Consider the following 20,871-nt stretch of genomic DNA (forward strand, 5'->3'; position numbering starts at 1 on the left):
CATTCTTCCTTTTCAGAGCTACAGGTCTGTGATAGAAGGAATAGCCTGGAAGATCTCCCAAAAGTCTTTGGGGCTATTCTTCCATTGTCTTGATGATCCCTTCCAGCCATCTGTACTTACCTTAATAAAAATTCCTGGCCACACCCCTGGTTTGTACTTCTGAGGACGCCTTTCATTTTCACATGGCCAGGCTGTGAGTCCTCCAAGCTTTTTCATTCTGTTTCTCCTTTAACTGCAGATTGTTTGAGCCATTTCTTTCCTCTCACAGCTTACTGTATGTGATTAAAAGTAGCCACACAGCTCCTTACACATTTTTCTGGAACTTTTCTCCACCAGCTATCCAAGCTCTTAACACTGGTATTCCATAAAGCCAATGAGAAAGATCCACAATTCAGCCAAGTTCTTTGTCACCTTGTAACAAGGATGGTCTTTACTCCAGTTTCCAATACCTTGCTCTTTATTTCCATATGAGACCTCATCAGAATGATCTTTACAGTCCATATTCCTAACAACATTCTTTTCCCAACACTAACCTTACCTCCAGAAAGGAACAGGCTTTCCCTGTTTCTTCACTTTGTCATTCACCATTCATGCTCCATTATGGCAGTCTGAACGTTTTCTAGTCTGAACCTCCAAATTCTTCCAGCTTCTACTCATTACCCAATTCCAAAGATGCTTACACATTTTCAGCAATTTATTGTAGCAATAGCCCTACTTCTTGGTGCCAATTTTCTATCTATAATAGAATAGCACAGACTGGGTAATTCACAAAGAATAGCATTTATTCCTCAGAGTTGTACAGGCTGGGAAGTCCAACTTCAAGGGAATAGTAAGGACTTTTATGCTGCATCATTTCATGTGGAAGATGGGAGGACAAGTGAGCATAAAGGAGCTAGGCAAACACACCCACTCTCGCAGTAATGCCTACTCCCTCTGTAATGATGTCAATCCTAATCACTTTTAATTCAACCAACACCTTGCACTCTGAATTAAATTTCTAAACCTGAAGTTTAGAAATAACTAAATAACAATCATGCAGGATATTTTCCAGGTTGGATTAAGAGAGTTGGATGTGTTCTACACTGGAAATTTCTTTCACACTAGTTAGTAAGAGAAACATACTCTGCCTCCATGTAGATGCATTCTTACCTGCAACAGTCTCCATCAATAATCAGAAATCTTCAAAACTGTGATTAACAGTGAGATTCTTCAAAGTCTTCATTAGTGGTTGTACAAAACGCAAAAGTCTGAAACTCCTCATAGGAATTTCTATTCAGTGTCAAGGGTGTGCTTTTTCAACAAGGCCCTTTGATACCTGAAATGGGAGTTTCTGGCTAAGAATTCCTGTTCTAGAGAGGGAAGGGGAGACAAAGGTGCAGGCTGGTGACCTCACTTTCTGAGCTCCAGGAGCTGGGAACCCTTTCTCAATGTATGAGTCATTAGAACACAGTGCAACCTGTTCCACTTGATTATTCTTTGCATAACATTTACCTAATATATGCATAACCAAAATAACTAGGTATGTTGATTAAACCTTCCTAGTTCATGTGGAAATCATTAGTTGTGGGAGGAGAGAGTCAAGAGCCCTTGAGTGGGATGTCTGAATCCAAATTTGGTCCTATCACTAACTACCCAGATGACCTTGAGCTAGGCAGGCAGTTGAACTCCTTTCTAATATTAGTTTCTTTACCAGTAACAAGATGAGATTGGAATAAATGATCAATAAAATGTTCTCTTCCAAAAGCAAAATTATGTGATTAAACAATTATGTAATGGACCTTTAATGAATTTAATCTTTTCTCTTTTCTTTGGAATATTAATTCTGTTTCATGATCTAGTAGAAGAATCACAACAGGGGCCAATTTAACTCTGTCATCATGTCCCTGCACAGCCTCGGCCAAGCCTTCTCTCAGTGTTCTTTGGAAGGTATCAAGTAGTTATTGCTAGCAGAAGACTGAAGCACCCGTGATTAGGAATGGGACAGGGGGCCCTAGAGTTCACCCTGTGACATCATCAGCAACCTTCAGCTCAGGATAAAGGGAAGCTGATGCTACAACTCCCTGCCAAGCCAGGATCTTTGCCCTTGCAAAGAGTTAGCAAAATAAAAAAAATAAATAAATAAACAAGGGAGGGGAAGAAATAGCTGTATTTGAAGTAGAATCATGAATCTAAAGAGAATGCGTTCAAAGATTTCTATGATGCACCAGCAGCTCCTTAAAGTAATAGCAAACAGTTTAGTTCCATTACTTAGTTTCCGTGGAAAATAAACAACAGGTTTGAGTAGAATAGTAATAGTGGATTTAGTTCTCAGTCCTCATTCATCTTTTGTGCCCATGCATTTTTAAAACAGGAAAGCATTTCCCCAATTATAGGTAGAACAGGAAAAAGAAAGGGAGGTGGTAGATTTGATACATCCACGGACAGGGACCTACATGGATGTGTTGATGGTGAGACAGTAGCTGAGCACTGTCTTTGGGACACAGAAGGAAATACCCAGTTATTTGCAGGCAACATCAGCCCTAGATGAGGCTAGGAGACTGTGCTCACCATGATATATCAGAAGTGTCCTGAATTTGTGTTCTGGGGATTGCAAATGGAGCACCTGCCCCACCCAGTCCAGTTGCCTCCTGGAAAGCAGAGCAGGCAGACTGGGGGTAACTTTGCTGTCTGTGTTGGGGAGACAGACACTAGAGCGCCTGACTGTGGGCTCACACTGTCTGACCACACTTCCTCACTTAAGAATAGAAATGACTTCACAGATCCAAAATAGCAGTAGCTGTGAAACCAAACAGTGATGTTCAGGCAATAGGAACCAAATCAAGAAATGAAAACAATTTCAGATGAAAACGTAAAAACCCACCCAGTATCTGAGGTGTGATTAGGGTCGTGAGGCTCTGCTGGGTTCAGGCAATAGGAACCAAATCAAGAAATGAAAACAATTTCAGATGAAAATGTAAAAACCCACCCAGTATCTGAGGTGTGATTAGGGTCGTGAGGCTCTGCTGGGGTCAACTGAAGCTGGAGCTTGTCAGAATAGCTCTGTTCTAATGAGGCAGCAGGAAAACTGATCTACTTTTTTCTAAGTTTTGATTTGGTCATTCTGTCAAAGCATTTGAATATGTCAGTTTGGGTACTGGGTAGAATTGTTTACACTTTTTCTACACTCAGAGGCATAGGACACCTAGAATTCCAAAATTCATTCCCTCCTCAAGATGCTGGAGACCCACTATCCTCTGTCTGTAGACATTAACCCTGGCAGAGGAGACCACAGCACACCTAAGTCAGTCGCCCTCATCTCACCTTTCAGGCTAAATTCCTGTCTAGTAATTACTATCTTCAATTCAGGCAGTAATACATAGTTATCAGCAAGCTCTCGTCGGAGGGGTTAACAGAGCACGGCTTCCCACCGCCGCCTTGCAGGAGAATCTTCATTATAGTTGTGCTGAGTTTCTTCACCCCGCAGCTGTGTGGAGAGTGTTATCTCCCCTCTACAGGGCTCATCTGCTCTGCCCAGCCCTAATTATACAAAGTTCCACCTTCCCTGTCCTCCCCCACTGCAGGCAAGGAAGAATTCAAGGCACCAATTCTCTCTAAGAGAGGGATGACGAAGCCTGATACACAGCTCTGGAGTAAGCTGGGTGCTCTTAGGAGCTCTCCTAGCCCCTAGTCCGAAGCCCTGCTTTTAACTGGTGACCCTAAGGTATGATCTTGGTCACAGTGTGGCTTCATTTCCTTACCCATGCAATTGGATCAATAGTACTGAACTCATGTGGCCTTTGTGAGATATAAACTAAGCAACATAAATAAAACAAGTTGCACAGCAAAATTACATTCAGTACCGCCTCTGGTGGAAGCTGAGCCAAAAATATTTGATGCCATTGTTATTATCATTTATTTCTATTGTAGTTTTGTTATGATGTTTGATAACTGATAACTCACTATTCTGGCAGCAATACTCAACCAAACCAATACCCTGGCTGCCTTTCTCCTGACTGGTCCCTTCGGCAGCACGCACTTCCACCTGGAATGGGGTATCTAGGTGACGCCCTGTTACTATAGCTCTGTCTCCCATGTCACCTCTTATACTCTCCTCAAAGATTGTCATCTTGCATCCATGTGACTTTTGGAGTTCCAAGGAAAACACTGTCCTCTCCTCAGCCTGTCTGAACAGTGTTCACAGGGTGACCCTCCAAAGAGCTGCTGATTGGGTTGATCAGAATCCACATGCTCCATTTGCAAGACCTCTTTTTAACAGGCAACAGGATTTCCAACCCTGACAGAAACAGTAGGCTCTCGTGTTTCTGCATTTAACCTTTGTGTCAGTCCTGCAAGGAAGATATTATTACATCCATTTTACTATGTACCTTTTCTGTTTTGTTTGCTATAATGGAGTCTCTAGTGCTAGTAATATATAAAGAAAAGAGGTTTATTTGGCTGATGATTCTGATGACTGAAGGGTTCAAACAGCATGATGTAAGCATCCTGGTAAAGGCCCCTAGGCTGCATCACGAGGGAGTAAAGAGGTAGACAGAGAAATGTAAAGTGAATTGGTCCAGTGCAGGGTTACCTGTGTGAGAAGGGAAGCAAGACGCTGGGGAGGGCCACAAATCTGAATAGTCCTTTTACCACAACCCACTCTTGATTGTTTTGTTTTATTCTGGTTTAGATTTTCCTTTAGTGTTGTTTGAGATAGTCTCCCTATCTCAAACAGACTGGCTTTGAAACTGCTATGTAACTAAGAATGTCCTTGAACTCCTGATCTTCTGGCCTCTACCTCCCAAGTGTGGTATTATAAGCATGTGTCAATTCCCCTAGTAATAACAACCTACCCTTTAACAAACCAACCAGTCCCCTCTCCAGGGAGACAGCACTCTTGAGAGTAGCTACCCCATGACCTAATTGCTTCTTGAATTTTCTACCCCTAAGCACTGCTAATGACCATTGCCCTGAAATAGGAGTTTTAGCAGGAACAAACATCAGTCAGACCATAGCATTATGACTTAAAATCCTGGGATTTGTTTAGAACTTGTCTTTGTCTCATAAACTGAATGGAGAAGAGTCTCAGACACGTGAGGGGATCCAAAATGGTATGGGCACAATGCCCAGCATACAACAGACAACCTCAGCAATCAAACGTTTACACTTCTCTTTGACAACCAGTCTTAAGAATGCATTATTTGGTTCCCGGGGTTGGGGGTGCTGAAGAAATGGCTCAGTGTGCAGACATGAGGACCTAAGTTCAGATCCCTAGTAACCGTGTAAAAAGCTAGGCATGGCCTCCTTCACTGAAACCCCAACACTAGTCGGAGGGTGGAAGGGGGACTGCTGGGGCTTGCTCACAGAAAAACTGAGGTCCAGGCTTAGTAAGAGATACTTTCTCAAAGAAATAAAGTAGAGAAGCCCACCCTGAAGCCCCTGGGAGCTTCCCCCAGTCCCCATGCAGTCCCCTTCATATTTGAGCCTGTCTCCTTGGGGCAATCCACTTTATATACTTTATCCACTTTTCATTTTTAAAGTGCCCCCCTCCCCGGCCCCTGACAAGAGAGACCCAGTTTCTCAAAGAAAGAAATGCTATCCATTATTTTTTTCCATTTCAATAGCGGATTCTGACTCCATGGCTTCAGGACACCTTTTCTTATTTGGGCTCCTATACTGGGCTCGCAATCTTGAGTGTCAGATCTGAAGGTTTATTCCTTTCTGTAATCATGGTCTTTAGCAAATGGATTGGCACACAGTAGGCATTTAATACATATTTGTTGGATAAATTGAGGCTGTTGAATAAAACCCATGGATTCCCATTATTTGCTAAGTCCCTGCTGACTTCCTTAAACACAGATAATGTAGGCTGAATTGTTAGAGTAATAGCAATTGAAAACTTGGAAAGAAACTCAAGGAAAATTAAGGGCCTGCTTCAAGAGCTATCAGTTTAGCAGACTGTCTCTCTGTGCCCAGGAGGGATTTCAGTTCAGTAAGCTCCCTGAAAACTTTGGCCACCCCCTATAGCTAAAAAATAACATGTCATCTCTATCGGTATCACACAGAGCAGAGTGTGCTGTCTTCCAGGGCCATCCTTACTGACTAAGCGAGTCTGAAGACAGCAGTCCAGGGTGTCTACGTCTACAAGAGAACCCTTCCAGGCCTGACACTGTGACAGACTATTATTACAGGCACTATGGGGAAGCATTTGGATGGTAATCCTGGCTGGATCTGTGTGCAGCTACAGAGATCAGTGCGAGCTCCATGAAGGTGCACTGGTACAGACGTAATGAAGTTTCATTTTTCTTCTGCTCCTCTCTTTCCATATTCTAGGACAGGCCTTGGATGCTCACAATTGTTCAGCACAACTGTTAAAAGTCAGATCAAGGAAAACGGAAATCGCCAAAGGCCAAGAGAGAAAAATAGCAAAGGTTTGGCTAAATCAACAGGGATGCACAAAAAAGAGAAAACCAGAGTCAAAGGTAGCTAGAGTAGTCCAAACCACCAGGCCAGGAAACGGTGCCCTTGAAATTCACTTTCTCCAAATGAACATAAATTTAGCATGTATCAGTTTATAAAATTGAGAGGGTAGCATTATAGAGTCATACATAGGGAACCCTGGCAACCTGGCAGTGTACAGTCTCTCATTTTAAGGACAACCAGACAAAGGCCGAGAGAAGCCAAATGTTTTGCCCAACCCACACAGTCAGTTTTGTGATAGTGTTAGGATGAGAAGTCAAATTTCCCTGTCCATCTCAGTCATCATCCCTCCTCCCAACAGCATCACACACACTTAGAAGACAATAGCCCCTGCCAAACAAGCTTGCAGTCTCATTCTGTGTGGAGCCCAGTGGCAGCAACCAGTTCGGAAGTGCCAGCTCTAGATGATGAATGCCTCTGAGCTCATTTATCTGAGGTTTGTGCCTATGAATCTGTGTTTGTGGCCAGATGCTGCATTGAGCATTAAAGTCAGGTAGCGTCAGGGAAATACAACAATCGGATATTTCTTTGTTTGTTCATGCTCTCTAACCCCAAACTTGATGAGGTCTCTAGGGATTTTTTTCTCACTGTGCTTTCATTCCTGAAGCCCTTATAATTTGACTTCCCATAAGCTCCTGCCTGGCTTCCCACACCCATGTACCCGCACTTACCAGATAAAAATAATTTTATCAAGTGGTGGGTCAAGCCGTCCATCACTTCTAAACAGCCTGGCTCTGGGGTCAGGTGGGGGGGGCTCTGGGGATGGGTTCAGATCAGGACTTGTCTTCCCTAACATGCTCTTTCTGGCTTTGCATACACATGGGCTGCATGCCATAATTAGTGCTATCAACTGTTGTGTGGTCACAGAGTTCCCCAGAGGCTGCTGGGCTTCTTAGGTGAGTGGTGGAAACAGACTACTTACAGTTCTGATTTCTAGAGTGCTCTGAATTCTAGAAAAGGAAAACAGCACCTGGCTGCCTGTATCTCATTTGATCATTTGTGTGCAACAACTGTTTATAAGGCTCTGTTAAGTTCCAGCATTGAACTGGACTGTGAGAATTTTAGGGGACGTAGATATGGCTGCTACTCAGAGAAGAGGACAGAGAACATGTCCTGCTGATATGCTAAAAACAGACAATAGTAAGTGCGGAAGACCAGAGAAGGGGCACTTTGTCCAGCCCTAGATGTGTGTCCTGAGGTTAGAGGAGCAGTTTCCAACACTGAGAATCAGGGAAGGTTTCCTGGGGGAAATAGCCTGACCAAATCCCAAAGGATGAGGAGATGTCAGTAAGACTTAGACTGAGGCTGGCAGAGGGAATAGTGAGAACAAAGAAATGAAGAATGGCACATGGGTGGAGGGGGTGTGACGGGGCAGACAGCTTCATTTAAGAAGGGGTGGATCACTGAAACAGCATTTGTGAGAGGTGGGGAGGGGCTAGGCAGAGTGACAAAGGTGTCATTTGTAGCATTTCACCATCTATTGTTTTCACATGGATTATCTCATTCACCTCACAGTTGCCTCATTAAGTTTCCCTGGAAGGTTCTGGTCCTTGCTCAAGGCTCCTGCTGGCACCTCCATTGCCACCCAGTGAGTCTTTTTCCATCTCCATCCTGTCCTGTAACATTGGCCTCCTGCCCACTACAGCCTCCAGGACACCAGCCATACATCATCTTCCTCCTCAAGCTTAACAGATAATCTGTCTCAGGCTAACCCCAAATACTCCCTTTCCTGGCAATTTCATACATACTCCACAAATACACATCTTTATGATTATGAAAAAAATCAGACCTCCAGCTATTGCCCCTCTCCTGAGGTCTGACCATGACTCCCACCTCAGTCTTCTGAGAGCTCCATTTGTTCCTAGAGCACCCTGTCTTTCAGACTGGAAACCTATAAATCAGCTATGTTCTTTCATCCCCCCCAACCTCATCAACCTGTACAGCATCGCTTCTAGTTCAAAGCAAATAGCTAGCTCAATTCTCATTCTACTGACCCACCACTATAATACCTTCCCATGTGGCTACCCTCCTACCTGCATCTGCTCCCCCAGTTCAATCAATAGTCCCCCTTTATCCATTAAGCACCACAATGGATGCCTGGAACTATAGGTACTATTAAACCTCATATAAACAATATTTTTCTAATATATACTTACCTTGGTAAAAGTTCAGTTTTTAAATTAGGTACAGTAAAATATTAACAATAACTAAAATAAAGTCAATAAAAGTCATGCCAATGTAATTGTTCTCTCTCTCTCTTTCATTGCACCTACATTCTTTTACCTTTCTTCATGTTGTGATTATATGAGATGATGCTTTAACATCACTTAATGGCTTTTTCTTAACATTCCAAATTGCCAGCATCAATCCTTCTGCACTTTGGGGTCATTTAGGTAAAATTAGGTTTCTTTGAACACAAACATTACAACCCCAGAGCAATCTCCTTGATAACCAAGATGGCTCCCAAATTATTAATGAGCATGTAGTATATACAGCATGGATACACTGGACAAATGGATATTCATGTCCCAGGTAGAAAAGACAGAGAGACCAACATTTCTTCATACTACACAGAATAGAACATAATTTAGACTAACATATTTTTTTATTTCTGGAATTTCCTATTTAGTATTTTTATTATTTATTTACTAATTTATTATTTTTATTTCATGTGCATGAATGTGCATGTATATAAGTGCACCCATGTCGTGCAATGCCCACGGAGGACAAAAGAAGGAGTCAGATCCTCTGGAACTAGAGTTACAGCCTGTTAGTCACCATGTGGGTGCTGGGAGCTGAACATGGGTCCTCTGCAGGAGCATCCAGTGCTCTAACTCTGAGTCATCTCTCCAGCCCCTCTATTTAGTAGTTTTACAACACAGGTGACTTACAGCTAACTGATATTACAGAAAGCAAAACCACAGATAAGAGATGACCCTTATCCCAGGGGAAATCCTTCTATCCCTGTCCTAATCTCCTCCAAACAGTAACAAAAATAAAGCCCTCTCGTTGGTGTGTTTCCCTGATTAAAGTTCTCCATTCAGGTTAAAATCTAAACTTTTAATTAGACATGTGTGACCCTTTTTAGTCCTGCCCCTTAAGTCATTCTCCAGTCTCCACATTCTTACCCATAAACATAGTGTAGGGCATGCTGTGCCCGTTTATGATTTATCATCTTAACGCAGCCTGTTCACTCTGCTTGAAAGTCTCCCCCTGCCCCAGACTAAGTTGGAGGCCCTCCCATGTGTGTGCATCGCTCTGTTCAGTGCTGCACAATTATAAGTAATTTCCCTCCCAATCAGACTAAGCATTTTAACAATGGAATCTTGTCTTAGTCACAACTACAAGAAGTATATACTGAAAACCTAGCATAGTAACTGGTACAAAGTAGAAACACACCACATACATACACACACACACACACACACACACACACACACACACACCTGTAAAACTGTCCAGTCAATTTGTAAGTTTTCAAGACCTCATGCAGATGTTGCCTCTTCTTCAAAAACCTTCTTGATTTTACCAGGCATCCATCACAATTTCTCCAGGTTATTTTTATTCTACTTGTTACAATGATTTTTAAGTGTACCAGACACAGAATGTAGACACCGGAAAGCAGAGACAATCACCTAACACTGTGTCCTAGTTTGCTTTCTATTGCTGTGATAAAATACTCCAACAAAAACCAACTTGGAGAAGAAAGGGTTATTTGGCTCACAGGACCCATGCATGACCATAGTTTACTCTTTAAAGAAACCAAGGCAGGGACTTAAGCAGGGCAGGAACCCCGAGGTAGGAAATGAAGCACAGACCATGGAGGAATTGTTCATCCTGCTTTCTTATACAACCCAGAACCACCTGCCAAGAGCAGCACCACACACAGTGGGCCAGTCCCTCCCATATCACTAGAAAATGAAGAAAACGGCTCATCGATCTGCACATGGGTCAGTCCGATAGAAGAAATTCCCCCAGCAGAGGTCGGCTCTTCCCAGGTTCAAAAAACCAGCTGAAGGTATCCAGTACACTATGACCAATTTAAGCGTAGGACTCAACAAAACCACCTGATGGATACATGAATCATTAATTTATAGATGGGGAAACAGAGATTTAGAGATGTTGGAAATCTTATTTTTAAAAGCAAACATTGGTACACATGGGACTCAAAACCCCTAGTTCTGGGTTCACAGTTTTTTCCTTGAGAGCAAAAGCTAGAATCTCTTCTTACTCTTTGTAAGACCACCCCTGCAAAAAGTCTCTGCAAGGCCTCACTTCTTTGGTCAGACAGCAGAACCTTCCAGGGGGTTCATTCAAGGGCGGCCAGCTCTCTCCAGTAAGGGCAGCAGCTATTGAGAGCCTTCACATTTAGGCAGCAGATTAAGGTCTCAAGTTTCCCTTGGAAGCAGCAGGGCTTCCTAACACCTCCCCAGCCAGTCTGCGTTTTTCATCTTGAGCAGAACCTGCACTCCACCCCGAGCTGCCACTTAGCAGTTCTGCGACCTTGAGGCAGTCACAAGTCACAAATCACATTTGGCTTCTGTCTTAACAATGGAAAAGGAGTTAAGCGCCCTTCATGATTCTTGTGAAGAAAACAGGCAACAGCAACTGCAACATGTACATTTTTCATCTATCTTGTTATTGAATTTCTGCAAATATATTGGCATAGCAGGAGCCAAATAAACACTAGCCATGAGTGACGTCAAGCTATTCCTGGTCTGCACAACAGTCTGTTCTCTTTTCAATAATTTCTTGAAGCCCTGAATCCACTTTCACTCTCTTTTTTGGTTCCCAGACCTCAATAGTACAAAGAAAATTAAATAAATAATAAATACATAAATAAATAAATAAAATAAAATAAAAGCAGAATTATAATTCAAATAAAAAAGTGTATTTAGGTTTACCTCTTATATAAAGGTACCTCCTAGAGTCACAGTAGATTCAGTGTGGCCTGTCCCTGTTTTATACAGCTTTTGTAGTCCATATCGTGGCCATGTAGTACTTTGATATTGTCAGTCAAAAACATACCCAAAAGAAATCCAAGTCTAATGAGAGGTAAGAGGAAACTTACAGAAGAGTGTCCCCATGGGTTCTCAGCACTTCCCAAATGAACTGTGTAGAGACTGCCAGTGTTACTCTATAGAGGGGCAGAGCACCTGTAGGGTTAGAAAGCTGACCATTTAACACGTCCAGGAATGTATTAAATCTATTTCAGAGACTCCTCCCAAGCTTAATCACTCCAACTTTGATATGTCACATATTGTAAACCAAAAATTTCCAAGTTATGAGTCAATGCCCTTGAACAATATGGAGTTACTGCCAAAGGTTTCAGATTTAATGTGTATTAAGTGTCATCTCTCCCCTAGGATAAAACAGTGGTTTGTATATATGGCCACGCTAATTTTATTTTCTAGTGCATTATATATAAATAAAATGTAAGCAAAAATTATTATTGAATTTATAATCAGTTTGCCATCATTCATCTCCCTACAAAATAAAAATTAAAAGTACTAATGATAACACAAAATTTTATGGTGGGGAATTGCCAAGAGGTGAATTCTAAGAGCTACTTGACGTTAAAAAAACAAAAACAAAACAAACAAACAAAAAAAAACCAGTGCCAATACTAGAAGAGTTTGACGATCACTCTTATTAAAGTCAGACCCCAGGGTATCAGCTGGTGGACCTGGGAGGCAGTTTCCGGAGCAACCCCGAAGCATGTGTGGTTTCAGGGTGACCTTGAGAGACTCTCTGGCTTCTGAAGATGAAGCTATTTGGGTCTCTCTGCCAACCTAATCCACTGCACAGCTCTGGCACAAGATGCAAGAAGAGCTAATCTTTCCTCCTTCCCATCTGGGGGGCTCTGGGAGAAGGGGAGTGTGGCAGCAGCTGCCAACTGAGGGCCAACAGGAAGATGCGCAGAAAAAAGTAACGGTGGCACTACCCAGGCAGACAGGAGCCTCTCTGCTCTGCTCCTCCTAGATCCCTCTCCATCAACCCCAAATGACAAGGCACCAGTAGAAAGTAAGTCTGGCGAGCACGGGGCCAGGAAAACACAGCGGTGCCAAGCAAGGTGACTAACCTCATCAAGCCATCGCAAATTAAATACTGTCTGTGCAGGAGAGTTCATCCCAGCTTGCTGTGGGAACAGGAAGCCTGGATTTTTCATGCGCCAGCCAGATAAGAGGCTGCAAGCCAGCCAGTCAGTGCAGGTGAGAAAGAGATGCGTGAGCCACAGGCACAGCGGGCTTTGTGTTAGGTTGGCATCTAATTGCCAAGAGAACACACTGGTCACTCAGGCAGGTCGCTGCCCACCACTTCAGTGACATAAACAGGGACCCTGGTAAATTGATTGAAGGCTCCTTTTTTCCCCACTGAGTGGCAACTGCAGAATAACCGGTTGCTGATGAACCAATGAATCCCACTGTGCCTTTGTCTCAGCACTAAAAGAGGGGTGCTATTAATGCATGCTTCCTACAACAGAGGGTAAGGGGGCAGGAGGCTTCATTAAGTGTGGTCTGTGAAGTGTTTTGAGGTCACTCCATGAAATGCTAAGCACTGAGTACAAACTATTTTTGTTAATTATTGTCAATGGAATTATTTACTCTGTGTTTTTAGGTCTGGGAGGCCGAGCTCACCAGTAAAAACAAAGTTTTTCTTTAGTTCCAGCCTCCCCTCCCACCTCCAACTGTGGCCTGTAAACTCCCTCAGTCTTTCTCCTGTTTACCCCCACACCTGATTCACCTTCCTCAGGTCCCTCCCTAACGGCAGAACAAAGTGTTTAAACTCCTCCTTCACCGTATCCGAAAACAAGGTTCCACACAGGTGAGTCCTTAATGTAAATGCAAGCAGCAAAGTCAGGGAAGAATCTGAAACAAAGTATCTGGAGCTTTGGCTTAGAATAGGAAACACAAGGGCCTTTGGGGAGAAAGCATACAATTAATCTTAAACAGAACGGGGAGCTGAATTATGGGTCTTTCTGCTAAGATGGTTTCTGCAGATACACCATCAGGAGCACTGAAGAGCAATGATAGGCCCCATCAGAGAAGGGCATCTGGAATTCTCGGAGCCACTTAGGCAATTGACAGGATGGAGTCTCCTTTAGACCACCTCCCTCCAACACAAAGAAAAAGCTGGTTCCACTTTAGCTTTTTTCTCCAGGTAGTTAGGATAACATTTGTATAGAATTCCAAGCATAGAGTGCGCCTCTGAGATTAAAAGGGGGAGGGGAGCTCAGGCATTAGGGGAAAAAGCAGCCCCATGGAACAATGCATGTCTTCCCATCTTGGCTGGCACCTGGCACTCACCACACTGGCATCTGAATCAAGGGCATTGTGGATACAAGACGAGAGGATCCCCAGCGAACTGTAGCTTTTATGAATAAATTGTACTTGCGAAAATTGTCTGGTTGTTTGTGGACATTGATTTATTTTCTCTGATTCCTCCTGATTGTTAGATTTCGGATGGTGCTTACTGATGTGAAAAAGCCATCCAGTATTGTTGATAAATCTAAAGATAACAGTAGAGGTCATAAAAAAGTAGGAAGCAAAGGAAAGGTGTGCTTGCCATACAAAGATAAAACTTTTAGACATGCAAAGAGCAGTTTGCTGTGCCCAATTCAATGCCATGCCACCTTCTCTGTAATTGGGAAATTAATTGGGACCTTTTTTGTTCATATTTTTTGTCCAGAGTGAAAGAGACAAGAGAGACCAGAAAAGGGCTTTTTTCTGTCCGAGTGCTCAGACATTCTTAGAAGATTCCCTGGTTAGTCCTTTCTTCTTTCTTAATTCTGTGCATATATGTGTGCCTGGTGTGTGTGTATGTGTGTGTGTGTGTGTGTGTGTGTGTGTGTGTGCTGTGTGCTGTGTGTGTGTGCAAGAGAAAGAGATTTCAGCATAGCATGGGGTACTTTCTTTGAGTATACACCCATCATGTTCAAGGTTATATGTCAGAAGCAATCAGTACCTTCAGGGTGAGCCACAAGCTTTCTGATTCACTGTCTCCCCTCCATTAGAGTCCTAGTGCCAAGAGTGCGTCTGTCAGCCATGTTTTTTCAAAAAAGCACCAAACTCAGTCTAACTTCCAAGTGGAATAGTCAGGCCATGAAGGAAGAGAGTAGGGAGGAGGCACAGGACTGGGGTTTAGTGAGAAGCCACTGATCAACTGACTGTTTCCACCTTTGGATCACAGCTCTTGGAACATTACACCTAAAATAGGTCAACAGGGATTAGGGATAAAGTAGGATAAGCTTTAGTTAATTATCCCAATGAGAAGAATGCCTGCTTTTAAATCCTGAGTTGGATTTAATCACAGAAGCTAAGGATATCCTCCAACATCCAAATCCATTTGAAAATTGACCGGAGGGGCACTCTCTCAAAAGAGATAGCTTGTTCAATAATCGGGTGGCAAATGCAACAATTTTACAGAGACAGTAACTTACCAGGGCTCAACCACATGCCGGCTCCTCATGTCATTTTAGGTAGCAACTCGGTAGATGGAATTAAAAGAACAAGTTCTGGCTTGGATCATTTTTCCACATCCTCCCCGTTGGGCTGGATCTCCTCAGCAGAACAAACCTCAAATTCAATACAGCAGAGACACAAGAAGAGACGAGGAATGTCTGCAGTTACTCGGTGGGGAGACTTTAATAATAGAATTGCTAAGATGGGGGATGAGAGAAACTTTAAAGCCTCACCTTAAGACACACTTTGTATTTAGGACTATCTTTATTCTTTCAGTAATCTTACATAAATGAGGGTACAGTGGAGCGTACCTCTGCAGGTGAGGGAGAACTAACTTTTGCCCTAAGTGAATAGCAAATTCATTTATTACAAGAACAATTTGAAGGCCACTAGAGAAAACAGTTAAGATTAGTGTGTATTGATAAGTCTTTTTATTTAAGCTTTCTATTACCTTAATAAAGCAAGGTGATCAGAAGAAAAAGCCCTAGAAATTCTTTCCCTAGTCAATCCTAGTGATATTTGGTCTGTCTGCTCAGTCACAAAATTATTAAATAGAGTAGATCTATGTTAAAATCTTAGCACCAGATCCCAATACTGAACTGCTGGCTTTAGATTTTAGTTTTTTGGTTTTTTTTTAATTTGCCTCTTGGCCATATTTTACATCACATTTTCAGAGGGTAAGAGTCATATCCATTTAGGAAGAGTGATTGGCATACAGGCGATTAATAAGTGGTGATAATAAAGTGCATTGATCTTGCAAGTATTTATTGACCATTATTGACCACTCAACACTCATAAGATATTGCAATGTTTTAAAAAATTCATGTCTTATCAAAGGGAAAATAGAAAAATGGGAGGGGGCTTGAATGGGGGAGGGTAATACAGAAGGAGAAAGAGGAAGGAGAGATCAATGACATGAAAGAGTTTTGAAAAAGGGATGGGGAAAAGGGATGTAGACATATCCATATGTAGAGAGAATGATGCCACACAGAGTAATAATAATCTAAAAGCTGAAAATTATCTAACAGAAATGCCAGTGCCAGGCAAGGGAGCCCTCCCTTCCAGTTGTTGGTCAGGGTAGACCAAAAGACTCCCAAAACAATATGAGCTGTTGCTATTGTCTTTGGTTACTACCCAGAACTTGAAGGTAAGAGTATTATACCACATACTGGAAGACACAGGACTTGGAGAAACTGAGCTGGAGCTGACCTGGAAGGTAATATGCAAACTGCCAAGCAGGAAAAGCAATAGTCCTTCCCAGATGTAAAGCCTATGAACCACAGTAATGACCAGCCTGGCAAGGTATCTCTAATGGTGCAATACTGGCACTTTTATCTTGGGGGTCACCAACAGCTGCCTAATTGGACTTAAGGTCAGGTGAATAATAGTGAGTTTTTACCTGGTACTGTAAACCAAGCCAAATACCCATGGCTAGAAAGGTCATACGCTCCAAAAGAGAACCTACCACTGCCATTTTTCCTAAACCAGTATAATTTCCAACTATATTTTAAATACTTATTCTTATACCCACAGACAAATGTAGCTCTTACCCCTTATCAAAAAAGCTTCTTTTTGCAATAGATGGAGATTATTATAGTGATCCACAATAGGTGACAACACAGAGAATAAGTGACCATGAGGTGCCCAGCACCAATTGACTCATCTACAAGGCAACCCCTGCACCTAAGGGAACATCATGGAAAAGGGAGTGGAACGATTATAATAGCCAGAAAACCAGACACCTGCTCTTAGATAGTGTCTTCTAGACATGCAGGGAAGCTGCACTCATGAAATCTCAACAATATGGTTGCCTAACAAAGACTTCTATTATGACAACACCAGTTAACATACCAAAGAACAAGGGGGAAAATTCACAAGGTTCCACCCCTATATAAAGAGCTACAAGCAATAAATGGTGTTGAGAGGGGGAGAATCAGTTTTCCCCAGGGACAAGCTCAGTGATAGATTATCCAATCCCTTGTGATCAGCCATAAACACATGTACATTTGAGCTATATATATAAATATATATAGCTCAAATGTGCACGTGTATATGCAATACGTAGACATAGCCAGCACCACTATAGAATGAGCTACTTGCTTTGCCTGTACACCCATCATGTTCAAGATCATGTAGACAGAGCAGTCAGCACCTTCAGAGTGAGCCACAAGGTCTCTGATTCACTCTGTCTTGGTGCTCCCCTCCACTAGAGTCCTAGTGCCAAGAGTGTATCTGTCAGCCATGTTAAAAAAAAAAAAGCACCAAAATCAGTCTAACTTCCAGGTAGAATAGTGAAGCTGTGAAGGAGAGTCAGGGAGGAGGCACAGGACTCTGTGTGTGTGTGTGTGTGTGTGTGTGTGTGTAACAATAATAAAGATGCGTTCACCAAACTGAGAGATACTGGAGGACATGGAAGGAGTTGAAGAGGAAGAGGGAGGGATGGAAATACAATAGTTGTGTATGAAATTCTCAAAAATTTAAATAAGAGGAAAAAAATCAAGTCTTTACCCTTAGGAAGGCTTCAAATTAATGGAAGGAAGACACATAAGAAGAAGATTTATATATATATATCATATGTATATATATAAGTAGATGTAGTCATCATATATATATATATGAAGAAGATGTATATATGAAAGGAAGGTGAATCAATGCATACTACATCAGTGGCCTCAAATCATACTGTCAGAATACAAAGGCAGAGGGGTGCAACAAATACCACAAGTGCAGGCTTCATAGAGGAAGTAGCATGTGAGCTGGATTTTAAACAAGATTAGAGCTTTAATGAAAAACAGTGGGAAGGAGATTTCAGATTAAATGAGCAATAAACGCCCAAAGAAGGGAATGTGATGGGGAAACCAGACTGCAGCCACAAACTAGTGCCTACAAGGGTGACTCGACGGACCAGAGAAGCTCGAATCCATGTTCTCCCAGCAGAATCATCTCACTGGCCTGCCTCTAGCACTAATGAACTCTTCACCACCCAGGAATCAGAGAAATAAGGACTCTTATAAACCACAGCTAGTGCAAGGCAGAGCACTCATGGAGATCCTGGGATTTCAAACCTCAGCTACCATGTAGTTGGATATTCGGAACTTCCCAGATCTCACTTCTATTAAATCTTCATCCACTACCTCCCCCAGAGGCCATCTGAAAGGCCTCGTGGTGACAGATAAAGAGCTTTCTGCCAGACTTTCAACGCAAGAATCGCACTTCTAAGGTGAGAACGGATATGAGAAATTTCAACCTAAAGAGTGATTTTCCCTCAAGGCTGTCATAAGCACCTGAAAACAGGGGTTTATAATGGAAGTGCCATCGCAACTGCGACTACACCGCAGTGAGAGAGAGCGGCACACGGTCCTCAAGTACCAGCGCTATAATAAGAAGGAGCATTTAAATAATGCTTGGAAGGCCGTCCAGGATATGTAGTCATCTCTTTCTAGATCATCACCTCTCCAAACCTGCTCCATTTCCAGATAAAGAGACACATAAGCTTCATGAAGAAAACACTCAGTGCAAGAATAGGATGCTTTATAACTGGAGAAAAATCAATTATGAAGGACACTGGTCTCTGACTCGAGGCAACGGTCACAAGGAGGCGACGTTAACCTCAGGGCTCTGGGAGAGTTCACCAAGGTTCAATCCCCTCCTGGCCAGCCTCCAAGCCTCCAAGCACAGTCCAGGTGTTGCCCCAAAGCCAGCTGTCTTGCTATTCCATAGCATTTAGGACCAGTGGAGCAGGACCAGGCTCTCCTATTAGACAGCATCAGCATAAATTGCAGCTCTTTGCAAAGAAGCTGTAGCTGATATTTATACAGAAAGAGGATCTTACCAGTCCTATGAACTCCTTTAGTGAGTAGTGCATATGGAATGTCACCAAATTAGTAAACTTATACATGAAAAAAAATCTTAAGATACTTGTGGAACACCAAGTAGAAAAAGTCAGTAAAAAACAAAATCATCCCTTTAACATCAGGAAAACTTAGACACAGACACACAGACACAGACACACACAGACACACACACACACACACACACACACACACACTGGTTTGAGTGTATATGTAGATACATCTATATTTAACTCAAAGCCATAGAAAGTCTCTATACGTAAATGCCTGTCCCTATATAAATCCACTTTTGCTATATCAGAATACTATATAAAAAGCTATTCATTTCAGTCTTTCCCTCATGCTAAGTGAGGCAATTTAGCTAATTCTTGTATGACTTCTTTCCATTAGCAGCATTCCAATCCTTTTTTAATGACTTCCCAATGTAAAGGCTAACAAAAACCTCTCCTCCACGTTCGGCTCAGACAGCATTTACCAAGGTGTGTTCAATGCTCCAGGAAAGAAGGCTTGCCCACTCAGGAAAATCTGAATAGCAAATAATGCCTTCAATCCTAATAGCATATATTTATCCAAGACAATTATTTTTTAATATTTCAATTGTTTATAATGATGTGTGGAAAATTCTGATATAAGTTAACTTATACTAGTTATATAAGTTAACTTATACTCTATACTAGTGTAATGTAGGGTTAGAGGCAAAGGTTACCAAGGAAGCCAGTTACTCTGGCTTTTTGCTTCTGTGTGAAGGATCCAACCTCCCTTTCTGCAGCCCGCCTTCCTCTGGCCTCCTTCATACCCCTATAGGGAAGCTAAAAAAAAAAAAAAGTGAGGGGACAGTAAGTCTGTCTGGCTTTGAAATAAAGTTTGAGCAACCGTCATTGGCAGTAAGCAGAAAGCCAAAATCTCCAGTTTTCTCTGCAAGTAGGTGAAGTTTTTATGCTGCCTACTGGGGAAAATCGATTTTCTGCAGGCATAGGCACAACATGTTCTTGGCCAGCCTGGAACAAGGGATGCTGTGGTGACCTAGAGAATTCTTGGCCATATAGTCATGGTCTCAAATTAAACAGAACACAACAGTGATAGCTAGATAGGTGACAAAACAGTGGCACTGATCACAATCCCAGTAGAAGAGGGGGAGGGTCACTGGACCCTCTCCTGGGATTCCAGTCTTTACCCACTGCTGCCCCCAGCTGTCAAGATCTTGGGAGGTGGTAGAGTACATAGAAGGTAGGTCAACTAAATGCCAGACTCTATGATGAGATATTTTCTTACGATGGGCGATACTCTCCAGTAGTACAGTTCTTCTGGAATCATCTATGCTCCTGTAATCCCAATAAGCTCACTGGTTCACTGATTCAGACTTCACATGAATGTTTTCTTTGTTCTGTCATTGGGTACTGTGATAGACACTTGTTCACATCTCCCAAGAAAAGAAACAAAACAGTCCCAAACTTAGGAGAACAACAACAACAACAAAAACTGTGTGCTATTGACTCCCTAAATATAACACCAATATCCTTCTTTTCCCCCTAAACTAAGACCAACAATACCACAACACTAAGTGTATGTCATACATGTTCGACATGGCTTTTCCATGGTATAAACTAAGGTTCCCAGAAAAAGAAGCCATATACCTGACGAAGATTCTACAATGTTGAACGACTGATTTGAATTTCATAATTATGAAGAGTCAAGTTACATTGGACTCTCTTTAGTTCCCAGCCACTCATTACCCACTTGTATGTCTAGTGTGACATTCTTGTGAGTATTGGATAAAACCTTTGGAATGTATTAACAGACCATTAAGATCTATCAGCCTCAAAACTAACAACATAACCAGAATCTAAAACCTACAGCAGAGACTTGCCCACTTTGACACAATCCACCCACCTGATGTTCCCATTAATGTATATAAAAATACCTTGATATATGGCTTTATTTTCTTCTTATGACTATAAAAATTCATTTAACTGCTTTCAGGTTGGAACAGGTCATTTGGGGTAGCATTTCTAAATTCAAGTTTCTGGGCCTTACCACCTGTTTGACTCAGAATAAACTTTCTCCAATTTCTGTTTAGGAAAAGCTGTGACTTTTTATTACAT

Source organism: Nannospalax galili, unplaced genomic scaffold (genome assembly GCF_000622305.1).
Source record: "Nannospalax galili isolate Female #2095 unplaced genomic scaffold, S.galili_v1.0 scaffold690, whole genome shotgun sequence".
Classification (NCBI taxonomy): Eukaryota; Metazoa; Chordata; class Mammalia; order Rodentia; family Spalacidae; genus Nannospalax; species Nannospalax galili.